The sequence below is a fragment of the Saimiri boliviensis genome, chromosome 4 (assembly GCF_048565385.1).
Source record: "Saimiri boliviensis isolate mSaiBol1 chromosome 4, mSaiBol1.pri, whole genome shotgun sequence".
Lineage (NCBI taxonomy): Eukaryota > Metazoa > Chordata > Mammalia > Primates > Cebidae > Saimiri > Saimiri boliviensis.
The window spans coordinates 154,092,903-154,106,579 of NC_133452.1; the positions used below are offsets into that span (position 1 = coordinate 154,092,903).

The following is a 13,677-nucleotide window of genomic DNA, read 5'->3' on the forward strand; positions in this document are numbered from 1 at the left end:
GGCAGTTTGGAGAAAGAAAGGAAAAGAGTGTGGGGGAGAGAGTGCCTTTTCTTATAAATGTGAAAATATCCAGAAATGGAATTAGAATCTATCTTTCATTGAGTTTGAGTTAATGGGTTACATGACAATATTCAGTGGCCCTGCCTGTTGCCTGAGGGGCTCCTTGGTAAGATTAGATTGCTTCTTTGTGAAATTTCTTCTTTAGACAAGACAAGACTCTGTTTATCCTTGGCCGTAGTTAGCATCTTCCAATTTATATTGATGGTGACTTTGAAGTTTTCAATTTTTGACTTCAAAATCTGAAACTTTACATGTATCCTAAATGAGTAGGTCAATGGCAGAACCCAGCCCTTGCTTCAGCTGGAAAGAGATTAAATGAGCATGTTTATTTTTCATTTCTCTCTCTCTCTCTCTCTCTCTCTCTCTCTCTCTCTCTCTCTCTCTTTCTCTCTCTCTTTATATTTGAGTCAGTGTCTTACTCTGTTGCCCAGGCTGGAGTGCAGTGGTGTAATTATAGCTCACTATAACCTTAAACTACTGAGCTCAAGAGATCCTCTACCCTCAGCCCGTTGAGTAGCTGGGGCTACAGGAGCACATGCCTAGCTAATTTTTTTTTTAATAGAGACAAATTCTCATTATATTGCCCAGGCCAGTCTTGACTCCTAAACTTAAATGATTGACTCCTAAACTTAAATGATTGCCCCCTAAAGAGCTGGGATTACAGGCATGAGCCATTGTGCCCAGCCATGACATGTTTATTTTAAAAGAAAAAAGTGCTTTAAATGTCATTCAACAACAGTGTAGTTATGAGTAGAGACAGAAAAGGCTGATGATCCAATGGCTATTTTAACAGAGAACTAATTATAGAAAAAAATGTATTGATGTGATTTACAGAAATCATTTTTAAGAGATTTAAAAACTTTGCCAACTTAGGTTTTTATAATCAGATACAGAAACTAGTAACTTGATGCTTTAAAAAATATCCAACAGTATAACTAATAGTAACTCAATAACACTAATTACAAACTACTACTGTTCTCTGTCAGTAATTTTTAATAGTAAATTTTGTGAGGTTTTTGATGATGGCAATACAAGACAAGATATGCTCTGTAAGGATTTTCCTTAGTTACAGAACTATCCAGGTGATCTTGAACAGCACGCTATGTAATAGAATCCCTGGTTTCAACTTTTGTTAAATAAGAGAAGTAATATTTCTAGATCCATCCATCCTAATACTCTATGATTTCTGACCAAAAAAAAATTTAGTAGGATTAGCAATACAGCCTATTCCAATGACTATTACATATGTTTTAATCCGTAGTGCCATCCTTACATAGGGCAATTTCAAAACTGTTCTCCTATTTCCTTTAAGCTTTAAGCAGCGATTCTTTTGCGGATCACAGACCCTTTAGAGAAGCTGATGAAAGGGCCCTTCTCCTCAGTTTGGGAAAAAAGAGAGAAATCCATACACAATATAGTGTGTCTAATTTTAGGAGAGCTATTGACCTCTTCAACCCTGTAATGGACTTTGCAAAGAACCATAGACCTCAGTTTTCAAAACTCTGGATAAATATTTACTTTTAATTTTTAATCTTAAGAACTAAACTCAGACAAGATGTTGAATGAATATAAAACAAGATAAGACTGCAAAAAAGAATCTTTCCTACCTAACTCATATTTTACACTACCATTACAATATCTCAAAGCATAGCACAGGGGCATTTCTCCCTAGCCCTCTGTGACTCCATCAGCCCTCAAAGTGAGAGCACAGGCACTCCATGACCTGCCAGTCTCTCCTCCACTCCAGCCCGTTGCCCAGGACTCCCTGAAGCCCACCCCGTGAAAATGGACTTGGTCTATTCCCCCGTGATTCTCACACGTGTGCCTTTTCTTACATTTTCCTCATTGCCTGCACTGCTACCTTCTTCCCTAGATTTATCTGTTAGCATCTTTTTATTTATTTGCATGTAAGATCAAATGTCACCTCCTCCATAAAGATTTCCCTTTTTGCTGGATGTAGCCAGGCCTGCCTTAAATTCCTATGGCAATTTATTATAACATATTACCTAGTTCCTTAAATTGATGCACACTGCCTGCCTTGCCCAAGTGGCACATTAAAGGCTATTAAATGATTGAATTAATGAATGGTAATGGTTACTGAATGAATGAATGAATGAATGAATGAATGAATACCTGAACTGTAGTAGTGAAAGTCTGACTGGATCAGAAGTTTACAAACTTGAGACACTGTGAAGTGAGAAGAGAATAAACAACTGGATGGGAAAAATTAGCACTGGCCTAGAAGCCAGAATTCCAAGGTTCTAGCCCCTCTCAACAATTTCCTGACTGTGTCACCTGAGTAAATCATTTAATTTCTTTAATGCTCACCATTCTTGTGTAAATTAAATGAAATATAATATATATGTGTGTGTGTGATGTGCTTTGTAAATAAGTGACATCAAATTTTATATGACTATCATCATTTTATGTCATTATCGTCATTCTTCACATGACGGGCAAGAAGTAAGTGGAAAATTGTGCAATCCAAATAAAGGTAACCCAAGTAACTCAACTGCTTCAACTGCCTTGATTTCATTCAAATGTTGTAGACATTTACAAATTAAGTCAAAATTACAGGCAATTGGTATTTCTCAATGTGATGGTATCACCCAACCTTCCTTTTCTGTGAAATTTTTTTAATCCAAGTATTTAAACTCAGTCAAAATTTATTACACATCAATTACTCTGAGTTTTATTGCAGGGGTTCTCAGTGTACAGTCCATGGACCACAGGGTTGTCAATGTACTTTAGTGAGTTCCTAAAAGCCTCTGTAATTTTACGCAAAATTTTGTGAATCTGTGTTCAAAAAATGGATCTGAAGCTAGGTGCAGTTGCTCACACCTAGAATTTCAGGACTTTGGGAGGCAAAGGTGGGCGGACAAATCGAGTCCAGGAGTTTGACAACACCCTGGGAAACATAGCAAGATCTTTTCTCTACAAATAGTAAAATAATTAGCTGCGTGTGGTGACGCACACCTGCAGTTCCAGCTACTCAGGAGGCTGAGATGGGAGGATGAAACAGGAGGATCACCTGAGGAAAGTCGAGGCTGCAGTGAGCCCTGATCGTGTCTCTGCATTCCAGCCTGGGTGACAGGAGTGAGCTACTCTCTGGAGAAAAAAACAAACAAACAAAAAAAAGCTTCTGTACTTTTTATCAAACCCTCAAAGGGAACCATGACCACAAAAAGTTTAGGAACTTCTATTCAAGTTTAATGAAACCTAGAAAACCCCTTGGATTGGTACTTGCCCAATACAATGGTAGGAGTAGGGCCCCAAAATGTATGGTAATGGGAGTCTAGCTAGAAAACTGTTAAGAGTTGTCCATGGAAGGGTTAAGAGAGCCTGATGTGGGGATTACAGTGGAAATAGAGAAGACAAAGAGAATGCAAGGGGCATCTTTTAGACAGCCAAGCCACCCTTGTGTAATCTGTCGATTTTCACAACCGAGAGATTCTCTTCTGTCACAAGGTTTTCTCAGCTCTATCTGCAATTTATGTCTGTTTTGGTCTCGGGATTCCATATTCCTTCTGGTCTTACATATTTCCAAAATTTAATGCGTCAATAATTTATCCCTAATTTTGGAAGGATACCTTGAGGCTCTTGATGTGTGAGTGAGGAATGAACGATGTTTTGCTGAGTTTGATTTGAGAAGCAGTATGGAGGGGAAAGGGCCCCACTATGGGGAAACGTGGCTGGAGAAGACACTGAAAGAAAAAGGAGTTTCTGAGAAAGAGGCAGAATAGATATAAATCTTTAGTAAAAGGAACTTTGAAAAAAGCAGAGATGTTAAAAAAAAAAGGAATATTTAAGAGGTTTTGCTGTGTGGCATGTAATGGAACATTTTATACCACTTTCGTGCCACTGATGTTTCAGTAAAATCCACGTTGTGCAGTTTGGCATAAACTCATAAATGTAGATGGACCACCGATGTTCAGCTTTGGCTGAAAGTTATAATGACCTGAAGAACTTCCAATAAATAATCAAAGTGTTGGCTCTTCTCCCAGATATTCTGATATCTTTGTTCTTAAGCGGGGCCTCAGAACAGTACTTTTAAAAAGTGCTACAGGTGATCTAAAGTGATTTTAAAACCAATGGTGAGTTGTAGTCTTCCTCTGATTCATCAGAATCATCCTAGGATGTACTGGCTCCAGCTTACTCCATTTAATCTGGATCTCTGGACATTACAAGTTTTTGTAAGTTTGCACAGGTGATCTTGATGCAAGATGAAGTTTGCAAACTGCTGGCTCTAGAAGAGAAATATACTAGGCCTCAAAGATGAGATGAATCCATTAAGAAGCCATATGGTCTGCTTCTTAATGGCACTGAGTAACTAATTTCAAGATGTCGCCCTCTCAAAAGGTACTTATCAACGTTTTATTTCTATGCTAAATGAATGAAAAAGATAGTAAGAGCTATCCAAGATTGATCCTACCCTCTAGACAAAAAGGAAGCAAGATGATTAGTAGGAAAGAAAACTTCCAGGGCAACTCTTATTGTGCTTGAAGAATTCATACTTTTGAACTGGTTTCTTTCTTTTTATTTATTTATTTTTTTAGAGACAGGGTTTCTCCATGTTGGTCAGGCTGGTCTCGAATTGCTAATGTCAGGTGATCCACCCACCTCAGCCTCCCAAAGTGCTGGGATTACAGGCATGAGCCACCATGCCAGGCCAAGACTGGTTTCTTATTAAAAGCAATTTGAAGAAGTAACTCATAGAAACTCAAATTTAAAGTTATATGGAGAAAAAAGAAAATGAAGCCAACTTAGAGGAACAGAGATCTTTTCAATATTAATCTGGTATAATTCAGCTTCGAAAAGAAAGAAAGATACACAATCTGACGCATTTTCAGGGGCCAGCAGGGACATGAAGGGACAAGTGGACTGGGACAGTGCTGTCTTGTCAGAGGTGGTAGGAGGCCAAGATGTCCTCAGTCTTTTCCTGTTCTGGAACATTCTGTGCAGGCAAACTGGTGACCTTTCAGGGTATTCTGGATGGTAGCACCCTCTACACACACAGTTATTTATTAAATGACCACTTCCTCTTGGAAAAAAAAAAAAAAAAAAGTTGTCTGGTGTAGAATCATGAGGCCTATTGTTCCACAGCAAGAAAGCCACCTTATAATTTACTGCTTTGTAGTGTGGGGCATTTTTATTTTCTTTTTTTCTTTTTTCTTTCTTTCTTTTTTTTTTTTTTTTTTTTGAGACAGAGCCTCACTCTCGTCGCCCAGGTTGGAGTGCAGTGGCATGATAGCAGCTCACTGCAACCACTGCCTCTCAGGTTCAAGCAATTCTGCCTCAGTCTCCTGAGTAGCTGGGATTACAGGCGCATGCCACCATGCCCAGCTAATTTTTGTATTTTGAGTAGAGACGGGGTTTCACCGTGTTGGCCAGGATTGTCTGGATCTCTTGACCTCGTGATCTGCCCACCTTGGCCCCCGAAAGTGCTGGAATTACAGGTGTGAGCCACCGCGCCCAGCCTTTTTTTTTTTTTTTTTTTTTTTTCTGAGACAGAGCTTTGCTCTGTTGCTCAGGCTGGAGTGCAGTGGCGTGATCATGCTCACTAAAACCACCACCTCCCAGTTTCAAGCAATTCTCCTGCCTCAGCCTCCCAAGTAGCTGGGATTGCATGTGCACACCACCACATCCAGCTAATTTTTGTATTTTTAGTACATATGGGATTTCACCATGTTGGCCAGGCTGGTCTCAAACTCCTGACCTCAGGTGATCTGCCCACCTCTGCCTCCCAAAGTGCTGGGATTACAGGTGTGAGCCACGGTGCCCAGTCAGTGTGGGGCACTTTTTACTAATGAAATATTTGGGCCTTAAATTTATAAACAAGCATACACACACACACACACACACACACACACACACACATATGCACACACATAGTTTCTGGGATATATTCACAAGCATACACACAAGCACTCACTCATGATTTCTTTCAGCTGATTCTGCATGTTCTGCTCTTGTTCATAATATGGAAGCAGTTGACTGTTACTGCAGTGACTATTCCAATTATTACGGCAATGAAATAGGTTGCCAGCAAGCCATAAAAAGCTCATTAGTTTTAAAAAAATGCCAGCATTTTGTTCTTTGGTGAGATTAGTTCTTTCCTTGCAGAGGACAGACTCAGACTGCCATTACTCAATAAACCTGCATTTTGTCACTCCGAAAGCGGCTGGCAAGCCATGTGTTTAAGAAAGCAACACTGTGATTTTCCTCATAGCACCTGAAGTCTAATCAAGCATGTTCAGTGCTGTAGTTTCCATATGAAAAGGAAAGCAGAAAGACAGAATGCAAATCAAGAGTCTAACCCTGAGCACTGGCTAGAGCTGGTGAGAGTCCGTGGGCCAGTGCTAGAGAAATGAAGATGGTCTCTAATCATCCTGGATGGATCGATCATCCCAGATCTGCTCAGACCCAGCCCGGAGCCTAAAGGAGCAATGCCACTGAGTGAACACAAGGTTGATCATGAAAATATCTACAAAGCAGGAAGTGTATTGATATGAAAAATGCCTTTCTACTGACACATGGAAGATAATTCAGGCAGGATTTGTTTTGTTTTATCATAACAAAGTAATAAATAAAATGAAAACCTTAATCATGATACTAACTGCCATTACTGAATGTTTTAAAAATTGCCCTTATGAATACAATGGTAGAGCTTTCTGCTACTTTTTCAAAGCACTACCCACATCGATTCCGTGCTTAGATTTGTCTTCAGGACCATGAATACTTTCCTTTTGCCTCTGTGAGTCAGGACAGGAGAGCCTAAATTCAGAGACAAGTTCCATTCCAGCCAGGGAACTTCATGGTGCAAGGCTTAGAGTAGAAATGAACACAGTCGTATGGAAATCAGTATAACAGAGGACTCGAGAGAGACCCGGGTTCAAATTCTGACTTTTCCTATTAGCTATGCTAACCCGAAAAAGTTACGTAATCTCTGTGCCTTGGTTTGCTCATCTACAAAATGGGGGCACTAATAATGTCTACTTCACGGGATCATTAGAAGAATCAAATGAATTAGTGCATGTAAAGTGCTGAGCACAGTGCTCGGTAAATTTTAGCTTCTATTAGTCATCTTTGACTCATTCTTATACCTGCTGCATCCAGCTCATTGCCAAGACTTACTGATTCTATCGCCACTGTATTTCTTAAATCGCCTCCACCTCTTTTTTTTAAATTCCTACCGTGGTGTCCTGGTTCAGGCAGATCCTCGTTATTTCTGATCTGAGTTCCTATAGCACCTTGACATTGGCCTCCTCACCCTTTATTTTCTCTCTCTCCAGTCCATTCTGTGCAATGAGACTAAATTAATCTCCTAGAACTGCAGTTCAGATCGCAGCCCTCTCTTGGGCAAAAACCTATGGACCTGTGAGTGCCCAGTGTCCATAGAATGAAGCTCCTGGCATCAAGCCTGCCCAACGTGACCCAACAGCCTCTGACTTTCACAATTCTCCTGAACATCCTCTGTACCTCCAGCCCAAGCATGAGGCATGCATTTGAACAGAACATCAGGTGAGCCCCCACACCATCCCCTTCTTCCACACGGGCTACCTCCCTCTCCCTCCTCTTCCGTCTCCTCCACTTCCTTGCTACTGCCTCACCTGAACATTTCTCCTTGCTAAAATTATAGCTATTCTTCACATCTGAGCTTAAAAGCCACCTCTATGAATCAGCCTCGTTCCATCTTGCCAAACAGATTCCGTTTCTCATCCTTTGAATCCCTAAAGCACATTCTGGATATTTATATAAAGTAATTTTCCCTCTGAGGTACAGCCACGTGTCTCTGTGTAATCACCCCCTTACCATGGTGAGTTTCCTAGGGCCTGGCCCTGTGTCTTATCCATCTTTTTCTCTCCTGCAGTCCTTATGTGCTGTTGTAGAATCTAGCCTAGACTGAGAACTCAATACATGTTTATTGAGTGAAAGATGTTCATTGATATTTAAAATGTTGATTTTTCAATATTCGGTGTCAACACAAAAGCAAAAGATGATGAGTAAAGTCTTAAGACATGAGAGGCCAAGACTGAGAATTCCAGAATATGTTTCCAGCACTGAGCTGCGCCCACTCTGTATGTATAATATACAATTATTGTGGAGGTAGTGTCCTGTGGCCTCTCAAAGCAGATGGAAGATATTCCTTAAAGAATGCCTGGCCCTTTGTCTTGATTATGAATGACTTTTCCAGGCATCTGTGCCCCTAGAAGGGAGTAGACTCTTGGTGGTAGCACCTTGAAGTGCTTGTTTTCCCCAGGAAATTAATAAATTGGTGCTTTGGTTTACAAATCAGACCAGTGTGGACTCTTCTCCCAGAGCCTAATCTTTGCTGGCAGAGTGCCAAAAGCCTCTAGGTGTGCAGACAGCCAGGACCCTGGTTCTCTCCTTGGATGCCACAGAACGTAGAAATACCATCCTTTAAGAATCTTCCTCTCCTTTTCTTAAAACAAACCTGAACGCTCCTTTGGGACCCAGGGTACTTCAGCATTTTCTGATTCATGCCAAACCCACACAAATCATCTCTCCTATTCTCTGCTCAGGACCAGGTAGGAAGTTCTAAGGGCAGGGCATGGGAGTGGGGGCCTGGGACCAGAAGGTTACATAAAGCAAGAGCTGGGGAGAACCCTCTGCCCACCCAGGCTCTCCATCTTTCCTTTAAAAACCTGTGTTCCTGGCCTGGAGCAGTGGCTCATGCCTGTAATCCCAGCACTTTGAGAGGCTGAGGCAGGGGGATCACAGAGTCAGGAAATCAAGACCATCCTGGCTAATCCAGTGAAACCCCGTCTTTAGTAAAAATACAAAAAATTAGCCGGGCATGCTGGCACGCACCTGTGGTCCCACCTACTCGGGAAGCTGAGGCAGGAGAATCACTTGAACCTGGAAGGTGGAGGTTGCAGTGAGCTGAGATGGCACCACTGCACTCCAGCCTGGGCATCAGAGCAAGACCCCATCTCGCAAAAAAGAAACAAAACAAAACAAAAAAACCTGTGTTCCTTCCAATCCTCCTTGCTCCTGTTGAGCCATCCCCACTTTTTCCTTGGGCTGTTTGTCTCTGCCTCGGAGTCTCTGAATGTCAGGCTATGTGTGTCTGTGTGCATCTGTCTCTGCTAATCTGGGATGCTGTTAAAGTTGTCAGGATTGGATATATCAATATGCAAATTTATGCAACAACTAATGCGTAACTTAGCATTTTCCTTTTGAGCCAAAAGACTACACATGACTACTTAGAATGATTTTATGTCCCCCAGAAACTTTTGGTTATGAGAAAAACAAATCTCTGCAGCTTACCTGGTTTAGCCGTTGTCTCTGTTGCTGTTTCAGCCACCAGGAGAAAGCAGTCAGGGGAAGTTAGCAAAAGGGCTGAAGATGGTGGAATCAGCCCTAAAAAAAACAAAGCAAAAAAAGAGAAGTATACAAACTGCTAGCATATGGAAGCCAAGAAGGGAAACTTTAAACTGAAGACACTGAGCATAATCATTTTTAAATGGCGATGTGAGCTGGAAAATGTTTTGCTAACCAGTCTTTGGAGAATTGAGCTCTATGCTAGAGAAGGAGGAATCAATAATCTTAAATGACCTGAGAAGAAAGTAAATACGTGGAAACGCTCATACACACCATAGAATTAATGAGTAAAGCAAGCTCCAGTTTGCTCTATGGGTCTACATACTTAGAAGAATGGATTTTTTATGAAAGTGAAGTCTTGGTACTTCCTATTTATTTTATTGTTCAATTAATCAAGAGGCTGAAAGGATCTAGCTATTTTGAGGACTTTGTTATGTTTTTAAAAATCCCAAGAGTTTTATTCTCTATTTTGTGCCCTTACCATCCAAAGGCAGTCAAGGTCATTTCTCATTGCTAGAACAGACCCATTCTGTCAGATACTTAGGCTAATGATTCAGGGGTTGAGTTTCTTCCTCTACTAGCTTCAAATTAGTGTGTTAAAGTCTTCTCAGGAAGCCTGACTATTCAAGCAGGTGCGCCCATATGAAGGTCAATGACAGTAACATCACAAGGAAACCCTGGAATTCTGTTTGCTTTCTTTAAGATCCTGACAAGTATCTGTATTTTAACTACCACCAGTGACTCCCATTCTGTTGATTACAGTAAAAAGTGGTGACTTCCAGTGGTTATAATCTCTTCAATACCAAGGGGACTGCCTCTTGGATGGCCTGAAACTTTACAGTAGCGTAAAGGAAATGTTGCCCTTTATAAGCAGCACCTCACTGAAACTTGTTTCTCTGCCAGATGAGTGCGAAGAACTAACCTCTGTTAGTTTCTAACTGTTCCTCTGTTAGATTTTCTAACTCAGAACTAAAGCGGATGTCGGCCATCCTGAAATGGGGACGAAAGAAATTGCAGTATCTGCCCCTCGATGGCTAGCATTGACTAGCTCAGGCCTGGCTTCATGAACACGTCCTGTGCAGTTACGTAGGGTCCTGCCCTTCGCTTAATGCTCTGTTGCCACCATCTTGAAACTCGAAGAGTTTTTTGACAAGGAAACCTGCGTTTTCCTTTGACATTGGGCCCAGACGTGAGGTAGCTGCTGTTAGAGATTGTTACAGAAGAGTGACTGAGAAGCCAGGCAGAGAGTAGGCATGTCTAGCCCAAATCTCTGGTCTAATTTCTACTAACTGAGCCATTTTCACCAATGATTTCACCTCTCTCAACCTCAGTTTTACCAGATGTAAAGCAGTGATGATGATAATTGTACCAACAGCACAAGGTTGTTGGAGGAATCAACCGTGATAATGTGTTTAAAAAAATACTGAGTACAGCACCTGAAATATAGGAGGTACACAATAAATAACAGCAAGCATGATTTGCTACATCTTATATATTAAATTTATTCAGCAAAATCTTTATTGAGTACTATATGCCAGACACTGTCCTAGACACTTGGGATATGTCTGTGAATAAAATAGACCAAGATTTCCACCCTCGCAGAGCTTATGTTCAGCAGGCCTGGGAGAAGACCTCCACAATTAGCCCAAGGAATATAAGTGAAAATAGTTGGAGGTGAGTAAGAGGTAAAGGCTACAGGCCAAGACAAAACAAGGCAGGATAAACAGGGTACGGGAGATGGGGAGGACATTTCGCAGCATCAAATGGGGAGCTTCCATGAAAAGACTTAAAGGCGGTCGGAGAACTCATCTGGGAGAAAAGTATTCTAGAAGAGGTTTCCTCGGTAATGAAGGGCAATGCTTACACTCAGAGCTCCCACGAAAAGTCATATTCTTCCTAGTAAGGGCCAGATAAGTCCATCTACCAGCAATCCCTCTCCATAGCACAGAGGAAATACTATGTAGTTAGTAATTGCTAAAATATTTTATAGAGCTGGAGGTTGCAACTCAAGCTTTATTTGCCTAGATTTATAACACCCAATTAGGGAAAGAGTTCATTTTATTAAAGTGTAGTTTTGAGGGATAAAAATGGAGGCAAAACATTCTCATAATATTTTATTTTATTTATTTATTTTTATTTATTTATTTATCTTTGAGACAGCGTTTCACTCTTGTTACCCAGGCTGGAGTGCAATGGCGCGATCTCGGCTCACCGCAACCTCCGCCTCCTGGGTTCAGGCAATTCTCCTGCCTCAGCCTCCTGAGTAGCTGGATAACAGGCATGTGCCACCATGCCCAACTATTTTTTTTTTTTTTTTGTATTTTTAGTAGAGACGGGGCTTCACCACGTTGACCAGGATGGTCTCGATCTCTCGACCTCGTGATCCACCCGCCTCAGCCTCCCAAAGCGCTGGGATTACAGGCTTGAGCCACCGCGCCCGGCTATTCTCATAATATTTTAAATAACCAAGAGAACGGTTTCTTTTGACCTGACAAGTCCAGGGTGTGAACGACTGGGCCAGCATGGATGATGAAAGATCAACGGCCAAGTAGGTGTTGACGAAGAGAGGAGACCAAGCCAGGACCGCGGCACTCCTCTCAGCCACACCTGGCAAAGCTTTGTCCTGGGGGAGAATTGTTAGAAAGCCACAGAGCCACTCTGTCTCCACCCTGCGTGCTATCCGTGGTAGGCTTTGCATAGTACAGTTTAGAGTGTTCTATTAATATATCATTCCAGAATATGGGATCTGCTCTGCTTAAGGTACAGTTAAGCAGATGACCAATTGGCAATTACCACCATAATCCTGGTATCTAGGCTGAGAAGAGTAACAGAACAACCTCCTTTATAGAATAGATCCTAAACAAGATCTGCTGTCATGTGAGTGCCAAATTACCAAGCCAACCAGAGGAGGAGGAGGAAGAGGAGGAGGAGGAGGAGGAGGAGGAGGAGGAGGAGGAGGAGGAGGAAAGAAAGAAAAGAAAAGAAAGAAGAAGAAAATAGGAAGAAAAGGAGGGAGGGAGGCGAAAAGCCACATAAAAATGTTGAATTCCTATTCATACCATTTGAGGCTCGTGTGTGCCCTTAGAGAAACCTTACTTTGACGTAAAGAAGATAAGCCACAGACAAATTGTCAACTACAGAGTGTTTATAAGCCCGAAACCCAAATATAATGGAGTCGATTTTAAATCTTTTACTGAACAAAAGTAAAAGAAACCCACGAAGTGAGTATAATTTGACTTTCCAAAGACAATATTTGTGTATGGGATAATTAGATGTTCACAATAGAAATTTCAGCCTGGCATAGTGGTTCAGTCTCCGCAGTAAAATCTTAATAATTTAAATCCCACTAATGCAGCCAAGAACTGAGCTAAACTTTACCTTTGTACCATCTATGAAGAAACAGATTGCTTAACAAATTAAATATGAATAAGGATTTACATGGGTTATTTAACTTACCAAGAAAGCAAAACACTCCTTAGCAGCACCACTCACATTTAATATATTAATTACAGTGAAAAAAATGAAAAATTATGTCTGTGTACACTGCTGGCTAAAACTTCACTTATTTTAAATACAGTATTGAGTCATTTAGATCACACTTCCTTATTTTAAGTTAGTGAACTCTATGTCCTTTTAGGCAGATGCTAGGTCTGGCTGAAGTCCATAGGAAAGAGCATCGAATTGCTTAGGGAGAGTCACTCTCCAGTTAACACAAGTGATGATTCTGTCTAGTCATTTATTCTCAAGCAGACTTGCCGTGAGAATGGAGTCTCTATTTTCCAACACGTCTTTGAAAACAGCCTCTAAAAGGCTGATGTGTGGCAACTGTCAAGCTCCCACCTGAATTCTAGTCACCTGCACGTAGACACTATTTGTAACCAGCTTGGTGCATTTTTCACTAAGGACTGATTTCTCCAGCTCCACGGTTGTGCTGCCCCTCACCTGCTTTCCTAAGCATAGTCCACACGCAGGCATTTGTTCTTGTCATAAATCCACAGTGCCGTTTGGTCTCCTGTGTGATACTGTCTGTGACACATTAAGGTGCCTTTCCCCTGCAGTGCTACCCTCATTCACCGCGCTCAGCCACAGGGTTTGTTTGAGCTGAGCGCTGGGGTTAATTGCCCACCTGTCCTCAGAGGCTGGTCAGCCCTTCTCAAACATCTTTCATGCTGGCAGAACCCAGGGGACGCCTACCCTAAGGGCAGTGCTCAAAGGGAAAGAACGAAGGGAAGGAAATGGCTGGCACTTCATTTTCTTCGGGGAATGAAAGGA

General features: G+C 41.5%; 1 long non-coding RNA gene across 1 annotated transcript in view; it reads right to left on the reverse strand.

Annotated features, from left to right (window-relative positions):
• LOC141584401 (uncharacterized) overlaps positions 1-9,409 on the reverse strand; it is a 28,495-nt gene extending 19,086 nt beyond the window's left edge. The window contains exon 1 of the long non-coding RNA XR_012517449.1: positions 9,352-9,409. This is a non-coding gene — a long non-coding RNA (uncharacterized LOC141584401). The remainder of the gene's footprint in view (positions 1-9,351) is intronic.
• Between the last annotated feature and the right edge of the window lie 4,268 nt (positions 9,410-13,677).